This window comes from Pseudophryne corroboree, chromosome 2, assembly GCF_028390025.1.
Source record: "Pseudophryne corroboree isolate aPseCor3 chromosome 2, aPseCor3.hap2, whole genome shotgun sequence".
Lineage (NCBI taxonomy): Eukaryota > Metazoa > Chordata > Amphibia > Anura > Myobatrachidae > Pseudophryne > Pseudophryne corroboree.
Genome location: NC_086445.1, coordinates 740,242,858 through 740,264,686, shown reverse-complemented (window position 1 = coordinate 740,264,686; position 21,829 = coordinate 740,242,858).

Below are 21,829 nucleotides of genomic sequence, written 5' to 3'. Positions count from 1 at the left end.
TTACTCGTCGCTGTCCAAGTCGCAGCGGCTGCATGTGACGTAACGCAGCTGCTGCGGCTCGCCCCCCGCACAGTCTGGCCACGCCTGCGTTGGCCGGACCACGCCCACAAAACGGTGGGCAAACACCGCCGTGCTGGCCCCTCCCACCCTGCGATTGCCTCTGCCTGTCAATCAGGCAGAGGCGTTCGCTAGGCAGCAACAGCCAACGGCTGTCAGCCATGCACCGGCGCATGCTCAGTTCTGACCTGATCGCTGAGCTGCGATGCACTGCAGCGAGCGATTGGGTCAGAATTACCCTCACAGGCTCAGTTACACACAGATAAACATATGTCACATATCATATTAATCAGCACAGTTTTATGATGCGTCCTGGTGACATCGTGTTGAGTCTAAGACGCATTTCCGTCAACAAAGAAACGTTGTACAGGACCTGACGGCTCACTCACACCAGGACTCTGCGCGCTACGCTGCTTATAGAGACTAGATGCACAGTATGAGGGGTATACATACATATTCCTGGCGGACAGGATCCCGGTGTCAAGATCCCGACAGCGGCATCCCGCCCATCAGAATGCCATCAGTGAGGCAAGTGCGAAGAGTCCCCTTGCAGGCTCACTGCGCTCGCCATGCTGCGGGCTCGGTGGATCACTGCGATCGCCACAGGTTCTATTCCAACTCTATGGGTGTCGATGACATCCATGAGTCGGAATAGCCCCTGTGCGCCAGGATTCCTGCTTATGGGATTCCAGCGTTGGTATACTGACCGCCGGGATCCCGACAGCCAGCAAATTAACTGCATCCTGTATGAGGACATATCTGTACAAGTACTACAGTAATTTATACTTTTGTGGAAGCAAACATAACAGTATTGTTACAGGAATTATATTATTTAAACATAATGTACACTACGAAATGGAGGAGCAGACATTCTATATGCTGTGATGGTCCATAAACACTGGACGTTTTTGCCCAGTCTTTATTCTGGGTGATGATGTGAACATTGCTGGCAGGAAAATTTCTCAGTGCATTACACACTGAGCTATTTACCCTGTGCCCAGCGATGTTCATGGGCAGTGAAACACTTTCCACAGTAGGAGCCTGTGGAAAGTGGTTCACTCGGTTGGTAAAACAGCCTGATGGATGGCGTCAGCCAGTGATGATGAGGGAGTGCGCATCAGCACTCACCACTCATCTCCCGGCCATACACACCGGCCATACATACTGGCCGAGTTTGAGCTTAAAGTAGCTAGAAATGCCAAAAGTGAGCTACTTTGAGCACAAAATCGGCTAGTGTGTATGCGCCTCAAATTTCCAACTATCTCATTTGGAACTTTTGCAAGAGAGAACCAGTTTAACTTGCGTTCATTAACATTTGAATGAATCTGACCACACAAACACACACCACTGGGCAATGACAACCTTCCCCAGGTCCTGTGAGATGGGTTGATATTAGAGATGTGCACCGGAAATTTTTCGGGTTTTGTGTTTTGGTTTTGGATTCGGTTCCGCGGCCGTGTTTTGGATTCTGAAGCGTTTTGGCAAACCCTCCCTTGAAATTTTTTGTCGGATTTGGGTTTTGTTTTTCAAAAAACCCTAAAAACAGCTTAAATCATAGAGTTTGAGGGTAATTTTGCTCCTTTAGTATTAACCTCAATAACCATAATTTCTACTCATTTCCAGTCTATTCTGAACACCTCACACCTCACAATATTATTTTTAGTCCTAAAATTTGCACCGAGGTCGCTGGATGACTAAGCTAAGTGACCCAAGAGGGCGGCACAAACACCTGGCCCATTTAGGAGTGGCACTGCAGTATCAGACAGGATGGCACTTATAAAAATTGGCCCCAAACATCACATGATGCAAAGATAAATAAATAAATAAATAAAAGAGGTGCAAGATGGAATTGTCCTTGGGTTGTCCCACCCACCCTTATGTTGTATAAACAGGACATGCACACTTTAACAAACCCATCATTTCAGCGACAGGGTCTGCCACACGACTGTGGCTGAAATGACTGGTTGGTTTGGGCCCCCACCAAAAAAAGAAGCAATCAATCTCTCCTTGCTCAAACTGGCTCTACAGAGACAAGATGTCGACTTCATCATCATCCTCCGATTCCTCACCCCTTTCATTGTGTACATCCCCCTCCTCACAGAGTATTAATTTGTCCCCACTGGAATCCACCATATCAGGTCCCTGTGTACTTTCTGGAGGCAATTGCTGGTGAATGTCTCCACAGAGGAATTGATTATAATTAATTTTGATGAACATCATCTTCTCCACATTTTGTGGAAGTAACCTTGTACACCGATCGCTGACAAGGTGACTGGCTGCACTAAACACTCTTTCGGAGTACACACTGGAGGGGGGGCAACTTATGTAAAATAAAGCCAGTTTGTGCAAGGGCATCCAAATTGTCTCTTTTTCCTGCCAGTATACGTACGGACTGTCTGACGTGCCTACTTGGATGCTGTCACTCATATAATCCTTCACCATTCTTTCAATGGTGACAGAATCATATGCAGTGACAGTAGACGACATGTCAGTAATCGTTGGCAGGTCCTTCAGTCCGGACCAGATGTCAGTTTTCACTCCTGACTGCCCTGCATCACCGCCAGCGGGTGGTTTTGGAAATCTGATCCTTTTCCTGGCAGCTCCAGTGGCGGGAGAAAATGAAGGAATAGCTGTTGGTGGGTCACGTTCCGCTTGACTTGACAAGTGTCTCACCAGCAGGTCTTTGAACATGTGCAGACTTGTGTCTGCCGGAAAGAGAGATACAACGTAGGCTTTAGACCTAGGATCGAGCACGATGGCCAAAATGTAGTGCTCTGATTTCAACAGATTGACCACCCGTGAATCCTGGTTAAGCGAATGAAGGGCTCCATCCACAAGTCCCACATGCCTAGCGGAATCGCTCCGTTGTAGCTCCTCCTTCAATCTCTCCAGCTGCTTCTGCAAAAGCCTGATGAGGGGAATGACCTGACTCAGGCTGGCAGTGTCTGAACTGACTTCACGTGTGGCAAGTTCGAAGGGTTGCAGAACCTTGCACAACGTTGAAATCATTCTCCACTGTGCTTGAGTCAGGTGCATTCCCCCTCCTTTGCCTATATCGTAGGCAGCTGTATATGCTTGAATGGCATTTTGCTGCTCCTACATCCTCTAAAGCATATAGAGGGTTGAATTCCTCCTCGTTATCACCTATTGCTTCAGATGATGGCGGGGCAGGTTCAGGACTGTTTGCTGGTGCTCCAGTCTTCGGCACGCGGTGGCTGAATGCCGAAAGTAGCCTGTAATTCTTTGAGCCACCGACAGCATCTCTTGAATGCCGCTGTCATTTTTAAAAAATTCTGCACCACCAAATTTAATGTATGTGCAAAACATGGGACGTGCTGGAATTTGCCCACATGTAATGCACGCACAATATTGGTGGCATTGTCTGATGTCACAAATCCCCTGGAGAGTCCTATTGGGGTAAGCCAATCTCCGATGATGTTCCTCAGTTTCCGTAAGAGGTTGTCAGCTGTGTGCCTCTTATGGATAGCGGTGATACAAAGCGCAGCCTGCCTAGGAACGAGTTGGCGTTTGCGAGATGCTGCTACTGGTGCCACTGCTGCTGTTCTTGCTGCGGGAGGCAATACATCTACCCAGTGGGCTGTCACAGTCATATAGTCCTGAGTCTGCCCTGCTCCACTTGTCCACATGTCCGTGGTTAAGTGGACATTGGGTACAACTGCATTTTTTAGGACACTGGTGACTCTTTTTCTGACGTCTGTGTACATTCTCGGTATCACCTGCCTAGAGAAGTGGAACCTAGATGGTATTTGGTACTGGGGACACACTACCTTAAGAAATTCTCTAAGTCCCTGTGAACTAACGCCGGATACCAGATGCACGTCTAACACCAACACAGCTGCCAAGGCCTGAGTTATCCGCTTTGCAACAGGATGACTGCTGTGATATTTCATCTTCCTCGCAAAGGACTGTTGGACAGTCAATTGCTTACTGGAAGTAGTACAAGTGGTCTTCCGACTTCCCCTCTGGGATTATGATCGACTCCCAGCAGCAACAACAGCAGCGCCAGCAGCAGTAGATGTTACATTCAAGGATCCATCGGAGGAATCCCAGTCAGAAGAGGACTCGTCAGACTTGCCAGTGACATGGCCTGCAGGACTATTGGCTTTCCTGTCTAAGGAGGAAATTGACACTGAGGGAGTTGGAGGTGTGGTTTGCAGGAGCTTGGGTACAAGAGGAAGGGATTTAGTTGTCAGTGGACTGCTTCTGCTGTCACCCAAAGTTTCTGAACTCTTCAATGACTTCTGATGAATGCGCTCCAGGTGACGTATAAGGGAGGATGTTCCTAGGTGGTTAACGTCCTTACCCCTACTTATTACAGCTTGACAAAGGCAACACACGGCTTGACACCAGTTGTCCGCATTGCTGTTGAAATAATTCCACACCGAAGAGGTGATTTTTTTGTGAAATTTTACCAGGCATGTTAATGGCCTTATTTATCCCATGGACAACAGGTGTCTCCCCGGGTGCCTGACTTAAACAAATCACCTCACCATCAGAATCCTCCTTGTCAATTTCCTCCTCAGCGCCAGCAACACCCATATTCTCATCCTAGTGTACTTCAACAGTGACATCTTCAATTTGACTTTTAGGAACTGGGGGCGTGCAAATGGTGGAAGGAGCCACCTCTTCCCGTCCAGTGTTGGGAAGGTCAGGCATCGCAATCGACACAATTGGACTCTCCTTGGGGATTTGTGATTTAGAAGAATGCACAGTTCTTTGCTGTGCTTTTGCCAGCTTAACTCTTTTAATTTTTCTAGCGGGAGGATGAGTGCTTCCATCCTCATGTGAAGCTGAACCACTAGCCATGAACGCAGGCCAGGGCCTCAGCCATTCCTTGCCACTCCATGTCGTAAATGGCACATTGGCAAGTTTACGCTTCTCCTCAGACGCTTTTAATTTAGATTTTTGGGTCATTTTACTAAACTTTTGCTTTTTAGATTTTACACGCTCTCTACTATGACATTGGGCATCGGCCTTGGCAGACGACGTTGATGGCATTTTATTGTCACTGCCATGACTGGTGGCAGCAGCATCAGCACTAGGTGGAAGTGGATCTTCATCTTTCCCTTTTTTACCCTCCACATTTTTGTTCTCCACTTTTTAATGTGTGGAATTATATGCCAGTAATATTATTATATCAATAGCAATGGCCTACTGCACTGTACTACTATATACTGCTCACAACAATGCAGCACAGATATGGATGCTTGCAGTGACACTGAGCTGCAAGATACAGCAATGGCCAACTGTACTGTACAACTATATACTGGTGGTCACCAAAATTCTGAACTGTACTACTATATATACTGGTGGTCACCAAAATGCTGCACTGTACTACTATATACTGGTGGTCACCAAAATGCTGCACTGTATTACTATATATACTGCTCACAACAATGCAGCACAGATATGGATACTTGCAGTGACACGGAGCTGCAAGATACAGCAATGGCCTACTGTACTGTACAACTATATACTGGTGGTCACCAAAATGCTGCACTGTACTACTATATATACTGGTGGTCACCAAAATGCTGCACTGTAATACTATATATACTGGTGGTCACCAAAATGCTGCACTGTACTACTATATATACTGGTGGTCACCAAAATGCTGCACTGTTAGAGATGAGCGCCTGAAATTTTTCGGGTTTTGTGTTTTGGTTTTGGGTTCGGTTCCGCGGCCGTGTTTTGGGTTCGAACGCGTTTTGGCAAAACCTCACCGAATTTTTTTTGTCGGATTCGGGTGTGTTTTGGATTCGGGTGTTTTTTTCAAAAAACACTAAAAAACAGCTTAAATCATAGAATTTGGGGGTCATTTTGATCCCAAAGTATTATTAACCTCAAAAACCATAATTTACACTCATTTTCAGTCTATTCTGAATACCTCACACCTCACAATATTATTTTTAGTCCTAAAATTTGCACCGAGGTCGCTGTGTGAGTAAGATAAGCGACCCTAGTGGCCGACACAAACACCGGGCCCATCTAGGAGTGGCACTGCAGTGTCACGCAGGATGTCCCTTCCAAAAAACCCTCCCCAAACAGCACATGACGCAAAGAAAAAAAGAGGCGCAATGAGGTAGCTGTGTGAGTAAGATTAGCGACCCTAGTGGCCGACACAAACACCGGGCCCATCTAGGAGTGGCACTGCAGTGTCACGCAGGATGGCCCTTCCAAAAAACCCTCCCCAAACAGCACATGACGCAAAGAAAAAAAGAGGCGCAATGAGGTAGCTGTGTGAGTAAGATTAGCGACCCTAGTGGCCGACACAAACACCGGGCCCATCTAGGAGTGGCACTGCAGTGTCACGCAGGATGTCCCTTCCAAAAAACCCTCCCCAAACAGCACATGACGCAAAGAAAAAAAGAGGCGCAATGAGGTAGCTGTGTGAGTAAGATTAGCGACCCTAGTGGCCGACACAAACACCGGGCCCATCTAGGAGTGGCACTGCAGTGTCACGCAGGATGTCCCTTCCAAAAAACCCTCCCCAATCAGCACATGATGCAAATAAAAAGAAAAGAAAAAAGAGGTGCAAGATGGAATAGTCCTTGGGCCCTCCCACCCACCCTTATGTTGTATAAACAAAACAGGACATGCACACTTTAACCAACCCATCATTTCAGTGACAGGGTCTGCCACACGACTGTGACTGATATGACGGGTTGGTTTGGACCCCCCCCAAAAAAGAAGCAATTAATCTCTCCTTGCACAAACTGGCTCTACAGAGGCAAGATGTCCACCTCATCTTCACCCTCCGATATATCACCGTGTACATCCCCCTCCTCACAGATTATCAATTCGTCCCCACTGGAATCCACCATCTCAGCTCCCTGTGTACTTTGTGGAGGCAATTGCTGCTGGTCAATGTCTCCGCGGAGGAATTGATTATAATTCATTTTAATGAACATCATCTTCTCCACATTTTCTGGATGTAACCTCGTACGCCGATTGCTGAAAAGGTGAGCGGCGGCACTAAACACTCTTTCGGAGTACACACTTGTGGGAGGGCAACTTAGGTAGAATAAAGCCAGTTTGTGCAAGGGCCTCCAAATTGCCTCTTTTTCCTGCCAGTATAAGTACGGACTGTGTGACGTGCCTACTTGGATGCGGTCACTCATATAATCCTCCACCATTCTATCAATGTTGAGAGAATCATATGCAGTGACAGTAGACGACATGTCCGTAATCGTCGTCAGGTCCTTCAGTCCGGACCAGATGTCAGCATCAGCAGTCGCTCCAGACTGCCCTGCATCACCGCCAGCGGGTGGGCTCGGAATTCTGAGCCTTTTCCTCGCACCCCCAGTTGCGGGAGAATGTGAAGGAGGAGATGTTGACAGGTCGCGTTCCGCTTGACTTGACAATTTTGTCACCAGCAGGTCTTTCAACCCCAGCAGACCTGTGTCTGCCGGAAAGAGAGATCCAAGGTAGGCTTTAAATCTAGGATCGAGCACGGTGGCCAAAATGTAGTGCTCTGATTTCAACAGATTGACCACCCGTGAATCCTTGTTAAGCGAATTAAGGGCTGCATCCACAAGTCCCACATGCCTAGCGGAATCGCTCCCTTTTAGCTCCTTCTTCAATGCCTCCAGCTTCTTCTGCAAAAGCCTGATGAGGGGAATGACCTGACTCAGGCTGGCAGTGTCTGAACTGACTTCACGTGTGGCAAGTTCAAAGGGCATCAGAACCTTGCACAACGTTGAAATCATTCTCCACTGCACTTGAGACAGGTGCATTCCACCTCCTATATCGTGCTCAATTGTATAGGCTTGAATGGCCTTTTGCTGCTCCTCCAACCTCTGAAGCATATAGAGGGTTGAATTCCACCTCGTTACCACTTCTTGCTTCAGATGATGGCAGGGCAGGTTCAGTAGTTTTTGGTGGTGCTCCAGTCTTCTGTACGTGGTGCCTGTACGCCGAAAGTGTCCCACAATTTTTCTGGCCACCGACAGCATCTCTTGCACGCCTCTGTCGTTTTTTAAAAAATTCTGCACCACCAAATTCAAGGTATGTGCAAAACATGGGACGTGCTGGAATTTGCCCATATTTAATGCACACACAATATTGCTGGCGTTGTCCGATGCCACAAATCCACAGGAGAGTCCAATTGGGGTAAGCCATTCCGCGATGATCTTCCTCAGTTGCCGTAAGAGGTTTTCAGCTGTGTGCGTATTCTGGAAAGCGGTGATACAAAGCGTAGCCTGCCTAGGAAAGAGTTGGCGTTTGCGAGATGCTGCTACTGGTGCCGCCGCTGCTGTTCTTGCGGCGGGAGTCCATACATCTACCCAGTGGGCTGTCACAGTCATATAGTCCTGACCCTGCCCTGCTCCACTTGTCCACATGTCCGTGGTTAAGTGGACATTGGGTACAACTGCATTTTTTAGGACACTGGTGAGTCTTTTTCTGACGTCCGTGTACATTCTCGGTATCGCCTGCCTAGAGAAGTGGAACCTAGATGGTATTTGGTAACGGGGGCACACTGCCTCAATAAATTGTCTAGTTCCCTGTGAACTAACGGCGGATACCGGACGCACGTCTAACACCAACATAGTTGTCAAGGACTCAGTTATCCGCTTTGCAGTAGGATGACTGCTGTGATATTTCATCTTCCTCGCAAAGGACTGTTGAACAGTCAATTGCTTACTGGAAGTAGTACAAGTGGGCTTACGACTTCCCCTCTGGGATGACCATCGACTCCCAGCAGCAACAACAGCAGCGCCAGCAGCAGTAGGCGTTACACGCAAGGATGCATCGGAGGAATCCCAGGCAGGAGAGGACTCGTCAGAATTGCCAGTGACATGGCCTGCAGGACTATTGGCATTCCTGGGGAAGGAGGAAATTGACACTGAGGGAGTTGGTGGGGTGGTTTGCGTGAGCTTGGTTACAAGAGGAAGGGATTTACTGGTCAGTGGACTGCTTCCGCTGTCACCCAAAGTTTTTGAACTTGTCACTGACTTATTATGAATGCGCTGCAGGTGACGTATAAGGGAGGATGTTCCGAGGTGGTTAACGTCCTTACCCCTACTTATTACAGCTTGACAAAGGGAACACACGGCTTGACACCTGTTGTCCGCATTTCTGGTGAAATACCTCCACACCGAAGAGCTGATTTTTTTGGTATTTTCATCTGGCATGTCAACGGCCATATTCCTCCCACGGACAACAGGTGTCTCCCCGGGTGCCTGACTTAAACAAACCACCTCACCATCAGAATCCTCCTGGTCAATTTCCTCCCCAGCGCCAGCAACACCCATATCCTCCTCATCCTGGTGTACTTCAACACTGACATCTTCAATCTGACTATCAGGAACTGGACTGCGGGTGCTCCTTCCAGCACTTGCAGGGGGCGTGCAAATGGTGGAAGGCGCATGCTCTTCACGTCCAGTGTTGGGAAGGTCAGGCATCGCAACCGACACAATTGGACTCTCCTTGTGGATTTGGGATTTCGAAGAATGCACAGTTCTTTGCTGTGCTGCTTTTGCCAGCTTGAGTCTTTTCATTTTTCTAGCGAGAGGCTGAGTGCTTCCATCCTCATGTGAAGCTGAACCACTAGCCATGAACATAGGCCAGGGCCTCAGCCGTTCCTTGCCACTCCGTGTGGTAAATGGCATATTGGCAAGTTTACGCTTCTCCTCCGACAATTTTATTTTAGGTTTTGGAGTCCTTTTTTTACTGATATTTGGTGTTTTGGATTTGACATGCTCTGTACTATGACATTGGGCATCGGCCTTGGCAGACGACGTTGCTGGCATTTCATCGTCTCGGCCATGACTAGTGGCAGCAGCTTCAGCACGAGGTGGAAGTGGATCTTGATCTTTCCCTAATTTTGGAACCTCAACATTTTTGTTCTCCATATTTTAATAGGCACAACTAAAAGGCACCTCAGGTAAACAATGGAGATGGATGGATTGGATACTAGTATACAATTATGGACGGGCTGCCGAGTGCCGACACAGAGGTAGCCACAGCCGTGAACTACCGCACTGTACTGTGTCTGCTGCTAATATATAGACTGGTTGATAAAGAGATAGTATACTCGTAACTAGTATGTATGTATAAAGAAAGAAAAAAAAACCACGGTTAGGTGGTATATACAATTATGGACGGGCTGCCGAGTGCCGACACAGAGGTAGCCACAGCCGTGAACTACCGCACTGTACTGTGTCTGCTGCTAATATATAGACTGGTTGATAAAGAGATAGTATACTCGTAACTAGTATGTATGTATAAAGAAAGAAAAAAAAACCACGGTTAGGTGGTATATACAATTATGGACGGGCTGCCGAGTGCCGACACAGAGGTAGCCACAGCCGTGAACTACCGCACTGTACTGTGTCTGCTGCTAATATAGACTGGTTGATAAAGAGATAGTATACTCGTAACTAGTATGTATGTATAAAGAAAGAAAAAAAACCCACGGTTAGGTGGTATATACAATTATGGACGGGCTGCCGAGTGCCGACACAGAGGTAGCCACAGCCGTGAACTACCGCACTGTACTGTGTCTGCTGCTAATATAGACTGGTTGATAAAGAGATAGTATACTACTAATATTATATATACTGGTGGTCAGGTCACTGGTCACTAGTCACACTGGCAGTGGCACTCCTGCAGCAAAAGTGTGCACTGTTTAATTTTAATATAATATTATATACTCCTGGCTCTTGCTATAACCTATAACTGGCACTGCAGTAGTGCTCCCCAGTCTCCCCCACAATTATAAGCTGTGTGAGCTGAGCAGTCAGACAGATATATAATATATATAGATGATGCAGCACACTGGCCTGAGCCTGAGCAGTGCACACAGATATGGTATGTGACTGACTGAGTCACTGTGTGTATCGCTTTTTTCAGGCAGAGAACGGATATATTAAATAAACTGCACTGTGTGTCTGGTGGTCACTCACTATATAATATATTATGTACTCCTGGCTCCTGCTATAACCTATAACTGGCACTGCAGTAGTGCTCCCCAGTCTCCCCCACAATTATAAGCTGTGTGAGCTGAGCAGTCAGACAGATATATATAATATTATATATAGATAATAGATGATGCAGCACACTGGCCTGAGCCTGAGCAGTGCACACAGATATGGTATGTGACTGAGTCACTGTGTGCTGTGTATCGCTTTTTTCAGGCAGAGAACGGATTATAAAGTAAACTGCACTGTCCTCACTAGTAAACTCTCTCCACTCAGTCTCTACACTTCTACAGTAACAGTACTCCTCCTAGTCAGCTCCAGTAAATCTCTCTCAGTCTCTTATAATCTAAATGGAGAGGACGCCAGCCACGTCCTCTCCCTATCAATCTCAATGCACGTGTGAAAATGGCGGCGACGCGCGGCTCCTTATATAGAATCCGAGTCTCGCGATAGACTCCGAGCCTCGCGAGAATCCGACAGCGTCATGATGACGTTCGGGCGCGCTCGGGTTAACCGAGCAAGGCGGGAAGATCCGAGTCGCTCGGACCCGTGAAAAAAAACATGAAGTTCTGGCGGGTTCGGATTCAGAGAAACCGAACCCGCTCATCTCTATGCACTGTACTACTATATATACCGGTGGTCACCAAAATGCTGCACTGTACTACTATATATACTGCTCACAACAATGCAGCACAGATATGGATACTTGAAGTGACACAAAGCTGCAAGATACATCAATGGCCTACTGTACTGTACAACTATATACTGTTGGTCACCAAAATGCTGCACTATACTACTATATATACTGCTCACAACAATGCAGCACAGATATGGATACTTGAAGTGACACGGAGCTGCAAGATACAGCAATGGCCTACTGTACTGTACAACTATATACTGGTGGTCACCAAAATGCTGCACTGTACTACTATATATACTGCTCACAACAATGCAGCACAGATATGGATACTTGAAGTGACACGGAGCTGCACAATACAGCAATGGCCTACGGTTCTGTACAACTATATACTGTTGGTCACCAAAATGCTGCACTGTACTACTATATATACTGGGTGTCACCAAAATGCTGCACTGTACTACTATATACTGGTGGTCACCAAAATGCTGCACTGTACTACTATATATACTGCTCACAACAATGCAGCACAGATATGGATACTTGAAGTGTTACAGAGCTGCAAGATACAGCAATGGCCTACTGTACTGTACAACTTTATACTGGTGGTCACCAAAATGCTGCACTGTACTACTATATATACTGCTCACAACAATGCAGCACAGATATGGATACTTGAAGTGTTACGGAGCTGCAAGATACAGCAATGTCCTACTGTACTGTACAACTATATACTGTTGGTCACCAAAATGCTGCACTGTACTACTATAATTATATACTGGTGGTCTCCACAATGCCGCACACTGAGCACAGATATTTGCAGCACACTGAGCACAGATATGGAGCTTTTCAGGCAGAGAATGTAGATATTTGCAGCACACTGAGCACAGATAGTGAGCTTTTCAGGCAGAGAACGTAGATATTTGCAGCACACTGAGCACAGATATTTGCAGCACACTGAACACAGATATTTGCAGCACACTGAGCACAGATATGGAGCTTTTCAGGGAGAGAACGTAGCCACGTCCTCTCCATTCAATCTCCAATGCACGAGTGAAAATGGCGGTGACTCGCGGCTCTTTATATGGAATACGAATCTCGCGATAATCCGACAGCGGGATGATGATGTTCGGCCTCGTTCGGGTTAACCAAGCAAGGCCGGAAGATCTGGGGCCGCCTCGGACCCGTGTAAAATAGGTGAAGTTCGGGGGGGTGAGGATCTCGATGAACCGAACCCGCTCATCTCTAATTGATATATATATATATATATATATATATATATATACTGTATCTAGGACCATAAGTGTCATTTGTTTCTTATTATATTGTTTCTTATTATATTGCATAATTTATATTGAACAGGTAGCAGTTTATTTACCGACGGACACAATACCGACAGCCATTGACCATCAGTCAAAATACCGACATTCATTATGCCGATGTGTTCAAAATGTAGGCATACTCTGAATACCGACATTTGAAATGCTGACATGTCAAAATGTCTACATGCATTTTTAAGGAATTTTTGCCCAAAAACAGACTTGCTCATTCTTAACCATAACTGGATTTGTTGTGGGGGAAATAGCGCACAGAGCTACCATCCTAATGGTATATTGTATACATAAACCGGAATATAAAGATAATATTTTTAATGATACTCATTATCTATGAGGGACATGCAATTCTAACTCATCAAATTAACAAGAAACCCGGCGGTGCTCCCTTGAGTTGTAAAGAACAAATCGACTAATACATGAAGAGAAAAGACAACTCCTTTTTATGGGGCACTCCTAATAAGTAATCTAAAACGTAACTTTTATTGAAATTGGACTCACATTGACATACAACATAAAACATATAATCGATAAGATAATTTATGGTATGACTGGCTAAGCCTTTAAACCTATTTCATTATACCGTCCTCCTTACCATACAGATATGACTGTCCCAATTAAATAAAAATATCCCTAATATTTAAGTTATACTGCTATGAATGATAATTTAATACTTCCTTAGTCTGATTATAATTCCGAAAACAAATACCACGGTGCACCCATTATGAGTACATGCTGTGACCGGCATTAAAGTTAATTAATGGTATATGTCAAGTCAGCAGATCAACTTAAATGGACATTTATGGAGAAATTATACCTTTGGGAGAGAAGGAGTAGGAAAAACGAAAAAAGAAGTCCGAAGGAAGATGGGGAGAAATAGGTGACTAGATGCCTGGTTTCTGCTTTTGGAGATCTGCTTTAAAAGCATCGAATCCCCAATGAGAGAACCAACTGGAGCACATGCACCACTCCCAAGACCTGTATCTGCTGTTAACTTAGTCTGCCCAATTAAGGGCAAAGTTAATGAGAGTGCAGGGGAGAGGTCCCTAGCCAGTATATAATACCAATAATGCTGACTACTTAAAAGCCCTTTATTAGTATAGTTCACAACATTTATTTGAAATATCACCTTGTTGTTTAAATTCACCAAAAATTGTGTGGCATCTATGAAAAACACTCAAAAGAAAAAAGAGAGAAACAAAATTGCTTCTATGCTTATATAAACCATAGCTATTGCATGAAGTAGTTTCTATGAAATACAGATTTCATATGCAATAACGACCAGGATGTCTACTGTCCTAATTGGGCTAATTCCTTATACAATGGGATCTACAGTAAATACACTCTTAGGAACACACTGGTATTAACTTCATTAATTGAAATAAAAAAATTATTTTTCCCTTTTTCCTTTTTCTTTTTATTATTTCGGTGCTCTCTCATCGGCTTAACTCATTTATTGAGATAACGACAGCAGAAGCACACTATTTTCATATTGCATAAACACCTAAAAGGACTCTCTCATCCTCAATTCGATGTCAATTGACATGATTGAGGACAGTAGACATCCTGGTCGTTATTGCATATGAAATCTGTATTTCATAGAAACTACTTCATGCAATAGCTATGGTTTATATAAGCATAGAAGCAATTTTGTTTCTCTCTTTTTTCTTTTGAGTGTTTTTCATAGATGCCACACAATTTTTGGTGAATTTAAACAACAAGGTGATATTTCAAATAAATGTTGTGAACTATACTAATAAAGGGCTTTTAAGTAGTCAGCATTATTGGTATTATATACTGGCTAGGGACCTCTCCCCTGCACTCTCATTAACTTTGCCCTTAATTGGGCAGACTAAGTTAACAGCAGATACAGGTCTTGGGAGTGGTGCATGTGCTCCAGTTGGTTCTCTCATTGGGGATTCGATGCTTTTAAAGCAGATCTCCAAAAGCAGAAACCAGGCATCTAGTCACCTATTTCTCCCCATCTTCCTTCGGACTTCTTTTTTCTTTTTTCCTACTCCTTCTCTCCCAAAGGTATAATTTCTCCATAAATGTCCATTTAAGTTGATCTGCTGACTTGACATATACCATTAATTAACTTTAATGCCGGTCACAGCATGTACTCATAATGGGTGCACCGTGGTATTTGTTTTCGGAATTATAATCAGACTAAGGAAGTATTAAATTATCATTCATAGCAGTATAACTTAAATATTAGGGATATTTTGATTTAATTGGGACAGTCATATCTGTATGGTAAGGAGGACGGTATAATGAAATAGGTTTAGAGGCTTAGCCAGTCATACCATAAATTATCTTATCGATTATATGTTTTATGTTGTATGTCAATGTGAGTCCAATTTCAATAAAAGTTACGTTCATTCTTAACCATCCCAGGGGACCTGGAGGGGGGAGATAATAGTGTGTCGAGCGTAGCGAGCCATGCGAGCGGATGCGGTACACTGAGATGGTGTCCATGTCGACCTATGTCGACATTGACACAAAAGCAGAAAAACTCATGTTGGTACTTTGACATGTCGGCATTGAAATGTTGGTATTGCGCCTGTGTCGGCATTTTGTCAGCATAATGAATGTCGTATTTTGACTGTGTCTGTATTTTGACTGTAGGTCAATGGCTGACAGGATTGCGTCCGTCGGTAAATCATACTGAACTCATATTGAACAGTTAGAATTTACATATGTGAGCAAATTGCATTTTGTATGTGTCACTGAATGTATGTACTGTGTAATCCCATTTTGGAATAGTAAATATTATACAGAGAGCTGAGAGTGTTGAATGTTATTCGACATGGTGAAAGGACCAAGGGCCTAATTCAGACCTGATCGTAGAAAGAACATTTGACATGCGGGGGACACCCAGCACAGGGCAAGTCCGCCCTGCATGCTGAATTCAGTCCCCCCCCGAGCGCAGGCATGCGAAAGTATTGCACAGCGGCGATCCTTTCACACCTGCCAAGTAGCCCTCTGCCTATGCAGTCTATCTACGAAGGCAGACGGCTACCCACCATGTTTAGGGATGCAGCGGCTGCGTGTAACGCCACCCCTCCATTGTCCGTATCTCACCCCCCCAACGCCGCCACACCACCGCCACACTGCCGCCTACATGCCCTCCACTGCCCCGCGTCCACCTCTGCCTGTCAATCAGGCAGAAGCGATCGCATAAGTGAGATGTTGTCACATCTCACTGTGTGTACTTCTGTGCGTGCGCACACTTCACCGGCTTTAAGCCTGCATACGCTGCCGCTGCAGCGTCCAGGTCTGAATTAGGCCTTAAATTAGAGAAGATTTATAAGGTAAACTGTGAGTTGGTGTACAATCAGTCAAGGAACAATACCTGTATATGGAAATAGTAAGGGTATAACTTTCCTCTTATATGTGTATATACTGTATATCTCAATCATGTGCTCATCTTTTATCCTTTGTTTTATGTGCAGGTTTTCAAAAGTAAATATTTCAGCAGCTGTTTTCCTCACATTCTCATTCGGTCAGTGTACTGTATATGTTTAACCTACGTTCACCACACCACACCACACCACACCACACCACACCACACCACACCACAACACCCAGTTCCATAGCTCCACTGGGATGCCCTACCTTCAGATTAAAGTGAATATCCTCTTTAAGTGTACAATGCAGACATTTTTTGGGAAATTGCAGACATGTTTTATGTACATTAAATATACTGCACATTTAAGTGAATGTGCTAATTTTATATTTTATTTTCTCTTTTTGTAGACAATATACATTAGTACACAGATGCACATTTGCAATTTGCATTGCATTAAGAAATATACTATCATATTGTACCTTAAAATTAAAGCCTTCTCATAATAACTTACAGTACAGATTCACAAACCTGTGATAAAATAGTTATGTGGCTTCCACAATTATGCCCTGATTATACTTGTAAATATATTTTGGAATACTGAAGAATGATAATAAATGTAATTATTATGTTTGCAATTACAGGCATTGAACATAAATTATTATACTAATTTTGTAATTACCAATTACCATCCTGTTACTCAGCCATAAAAGTTCTAGTACAAATGAATTACTCATTTTAATTTATCTGCTTGAAAGGTGTTTTTACTTTAATTATTATTATTATTATTATTATTATTATTATTATTATTATTATTATTATTACTACTGTTTCTTACATATGTTTTGCCCTGTGTACAATTTTTATAGTACTAGTACTAGTGGCAATATTACAAAGAAAATAGTTATGTTTATCAATGCAAGTTAGATCAGTTTTACAGAGTTCATCCATATACAGAAGGTAAGCTCTGATATCCTATTTGAGAGCAGCCATGTATGTTGGATGCCACATTTGAATTTTTGGACAGCTGTATTTTTGCCAACCTGACTTTGGGCTGACCGAAGCAAAGGAAAAGGGCTAAAAATATTTTCAGTTCTCAACAGGGACACCTGCAAAGAGGATTGAGCTTCACTGTAGTAAAACTTGCAGGTTGTGGTCTTCTGCTGTACTTCCAGGTATGTAATACTTGTGAGGTAGTAGATTGGTCAACAAACCAGACTTGGTGAAGATGTAGACTTAAGAAATGTCAGGAGAAGCCAGATAAGAACAAAACAATCCATATGGAGCCAAAAACATAACATCAAAAACCAATCCATGTCCTGAAAACAGGAAACAATTATGAAACAATATATGGTCAACAAAATGTCTGGGATCCAAAAAAGCCTGAAACACAGGTTGTAAACTTAAGTCTTTGGCAGAGGTCTATGCATATAACAGGCTTAAATAGACATAATCCTTTTGGATGACTTTTTCCCCAAAGATCACATACTTGTCCCTTTGCAGTCAAACACCCACCTTATACATAGTGGGAGAGCTGCCTCAGCACACAGCGGAAGCTGGCACCAGAATAGCTAGGTGTGAGAATAGAGGAAGTGTGTTGGATCATGACCCAAATAAGAGATCACTAATCCCTGGGTCCAGTGGTGTAGGACCATACCCTCCCTCTTAAAGGTGTACACTGTGTACCATATAAAAGATTTACTAGGATTCAACCTGTGAAATTTTTTGACTAGAAAAACCAAATGATTATCAGTGACTTTGTAAAGAGACATGGACTACTGTTCTGGAAGCTGACAAATCTAAATTGAATCTACAGTAACTTGAAGGCCTTCAAATTTTATGAAGATCCCTAAAAAGACTAACATATAGTACTGTAGTGCAAATTCATGTTTGTTATTCTAAATCAAATGTTTCTAGTTTACCCACTACACTCTATCACCAGCAATAGCTTTGGAACTACTTTTTCTCCTTTTGACAACCAAAGACAAAAATTATGTTTTCTTAGGCTTGAGCTCAGACAAACAATAGCACTTGAATCCAATATACCACAGCAGAAATCTTAAGAATTAGAATTCATGATAGTGCTAGAAGATGAAGAAAAGAGATTTACATCTTGACTTATGGGTAGGGTTGTTATGGACAATTCAACTCAATGTAGCAGGTAAACCCAATCGTCCTGGTTTGCTGAGATTGTACAGTTAACAGTATTCATATGAAGGTTTCTCAATCTTTATTCACTCTTTAAGTTTGCCATTGCAGGTGGTAAGTTAGGACCATCAAATTCTTAATACAAACTATACCCCAGGATAAGAAATAATGTATAATGGACAGATGTGTAACCAACCTAATGATCTCTTTTCTAAAAAAGATGTGCAACTATTGGAGCAACAAACCCTATCAAAAGGATAAAATGTGCTACTTTAGAGAAAATGTATGCCACAACTCAATGGTATTGCATTGTTTGCTTGAAGATCTGTTATGAAATTCATTGATAGGACCATGATTTGTTCAGAATTGGAACTGGGGTAAAGGACCAGTGTTTTCTATTCCCAAGTTTTTTTTATTGTGCACAGTAGCAACAGGCTGAAGTGAAGCTCCTAATGACATGTGGAAAAGCAGGTTACCAGTACTGTCTACTAATTAGATCTTGCCTCCAGCATAAACAGTGAATCTTGAAGACTGTGGCCACTGTAGAATCATTGGTGAAAGCCAAGAGACATCAAAAATTTTCGCCAGAGGACGGTTTGCCAGAATGGTAGGAGGTAAATAATACAACTAAATGAGGAGCAGGTGTCTGGTCAGAATGTAATAAAAGAGATGGATAAGGGGTCTGCCTTTATATTTTAAGAGCCTGCCTAAAAGTGGGTGTAAGATTGAAACAATAGAAGAGTGACTACATTTTTTGCCTGATATTTAGCAACTGGTCTGACAGGAGATAGCGAAGGTACTTGTGATCCATCTACATGGTGTCAGGAAATGAGACCTGAGGAATGGAGCAGATGCCTCCATTCCTCAGGTCTCCGTTTAACAGTAAGAAGTTCTCTATGCTGGATGGAATAGCTCTTCAGTGCAGACTGAAGATATTTCAAGAAGTACCTGCAAGGACACGGTTTCCTTGAAGAAACTTTTGGACAAAAGTGCTGCCTTCCCAATGGCTGTATCTAACTCTAAAAATAAATGTTGGGAGAGGTCTATCTGCTTAAGAATTGATGCAGATATTAATGCTTTTTAAGGAAATATTTAAATGCTTTGGGCAGCCACATCTTAAGACTAGAGCCATTCTTGGTTAATGCTGTGAAGGGAGCAACTAAGAGGGAATATTCCTTGATGAATCATCAGTTGTAGTTCATGAATCTTAATAAACGTATGCATGCCTATGCTGTAACCAAAACACAATAGTGTCCATTTAGAGGCCTGCACCAGGTAAAGTACAATCTTGAAAGGGTAGCAATATAAATGGTGTAGTCTATAATGCTTTAATACTTTCTTTACAAATTTCTTGAAAGGTTTGTACAACCTGAAAGCCATGACAGCATACTCATAGTGCCCATGACTGGTGTTGAAATTGATTTTCCATTTGTATCCTTTCATAGTATGAATTATATAGTATAAACTTTCTTAAATCTAATTTGGTAAAGATGATGGCTCCTTTGATGTGATCCAGTAACCTGGGAATTAAAGAGAGGGGATAATGGTTCTTTTCCATGATAGCATTCAAACCTCTATTATTGATACAAGGTCATAAACCCCTGTTCCCTTTTGAACAAAACTGCTCAAGTTGTGGAAGTTTATTTATGTATTAAACCTCACTCCAATTTTTCCTGAATGTATTCAGACATAGCTTTGTTTTTTGGCAGCAATAACAGATAGTTAAGTGTCCACATCCTGGTTGCAGAAAGCATTTGTGTATATTAAGAACTGTGAGGATGCATGAAACAAATATCTCTGAATTTCTATTACCATATAGTTTTTCAAGTATTGATGTAGGTAGTATTTAGTGTGCTGGTGGCCACCTGTTTTCTGTTTGGTATGACCCCTCCCTTTCATGCACCTGAAAAGTACTGCCAAATAGACATTAGCAGCTTTCACTGTGTTTGTTTGCTGTTGTAAGAGGTATGGATGAAATCAGCATTTAGAGGGCATGCTAGTTCCTGTAGTGCTATTTGGAGATCCCAGGGGTGGCTCCTAGGTAAGCTTGCACTCAGTTTGGGTATAATTTGTATGTGTCTTTATCATGAGGCCTTAACAATAGACAATTACATGGCCTAGAGTGGGTACTATTATCATGCAGTGTAGGGACCGCTTACCATGTATTTGCAAATGCATGCAACAAATAGCTCTGAATTTCTATTACCATATAGTGTTTCAAGTATTGTTGCAGGTACTATTTAGTGTGATGGTGGACACCTGGGTGTACAATCCCCCTTTCTGTTTTCTATATGGTGTGACCCCTCCCTTTCATGCGCCAGATTGATTTCAGCAGCTTCTACTGTGTTTGATATCTGAGGTTTCACAGATGTCGAAAACATGGAATAAATACACTGCCAGTGACAGAGAGAACACAAAATGTGTATTAATACAGAGATCCTAACAATGTTTCAAGCTTGTAGTCACATTTATAGTGGTCCAAATATACTGTAAATTAATTAATGGATACCAAAATGTCAAGAAAGGAAATACATTCTGTATGAAGTGATCTGACTTGCTTAACTAATAGAGTAACACAATATCGAATAGCGGACTGATCTGTCTCCCAGAAATTATGTTATGGGTAGGAAGAACAGTTTAAAGAGAACAGTGACAGAAACAAAATTACCAGAGTCCAGAAGAGTAAACAGATGGAGCCTCGCTCATCTAGGCTTCTCTGGTGCACCATGGTGCATCAAGGTTTATTAGCATAAGCCTTTCATCTATTGTTCTCAGCTGCAATGCAATACAGAGAGAACAATACAGCAGGGGATTAAATCTGACAGCACTGGCTCAGTTAATACTATTAAAGGGATAGATGAACAGGGCTCCATCTGTATATCATTATAGAGGATGACTGGAGTGGAAAAACTGGCATCACAGATGCTTTTCTGTTTACCTTGGACATTTGGGACAAGTTCCCATCGATTGTTCCAGAAATATGCCACCTTGTCTTTCTCAGAGGGAGAGTAACAGCTCAAACTGTATTAAGGGAACCTTATTAAGAGTAACAGCTCAGACTGCATTCAGGGAAATTTATTCAGGTCTGCTTCATATCCATCAAGTGGAGTGGGTATCCATAGCTGGGGGTATGGCTGCCACGCCATGTCCCATGGCTCCATATCGGTGTGTGGGAGACGACGGGCAGACACCATGACAGGGTATGAGGGGAAATGCCACAGTACACACAGTACTGAGGCTGATATGGTGGTCATGACTTCTGGGCCAGGCCCCAATAACAAGTGGCATCTGAGGTCACCCACAATGCTTTGGGTTTGTTGCAACTACTTCAAGCCTGCCCCCTTCTGGCAAATTGGCAAAT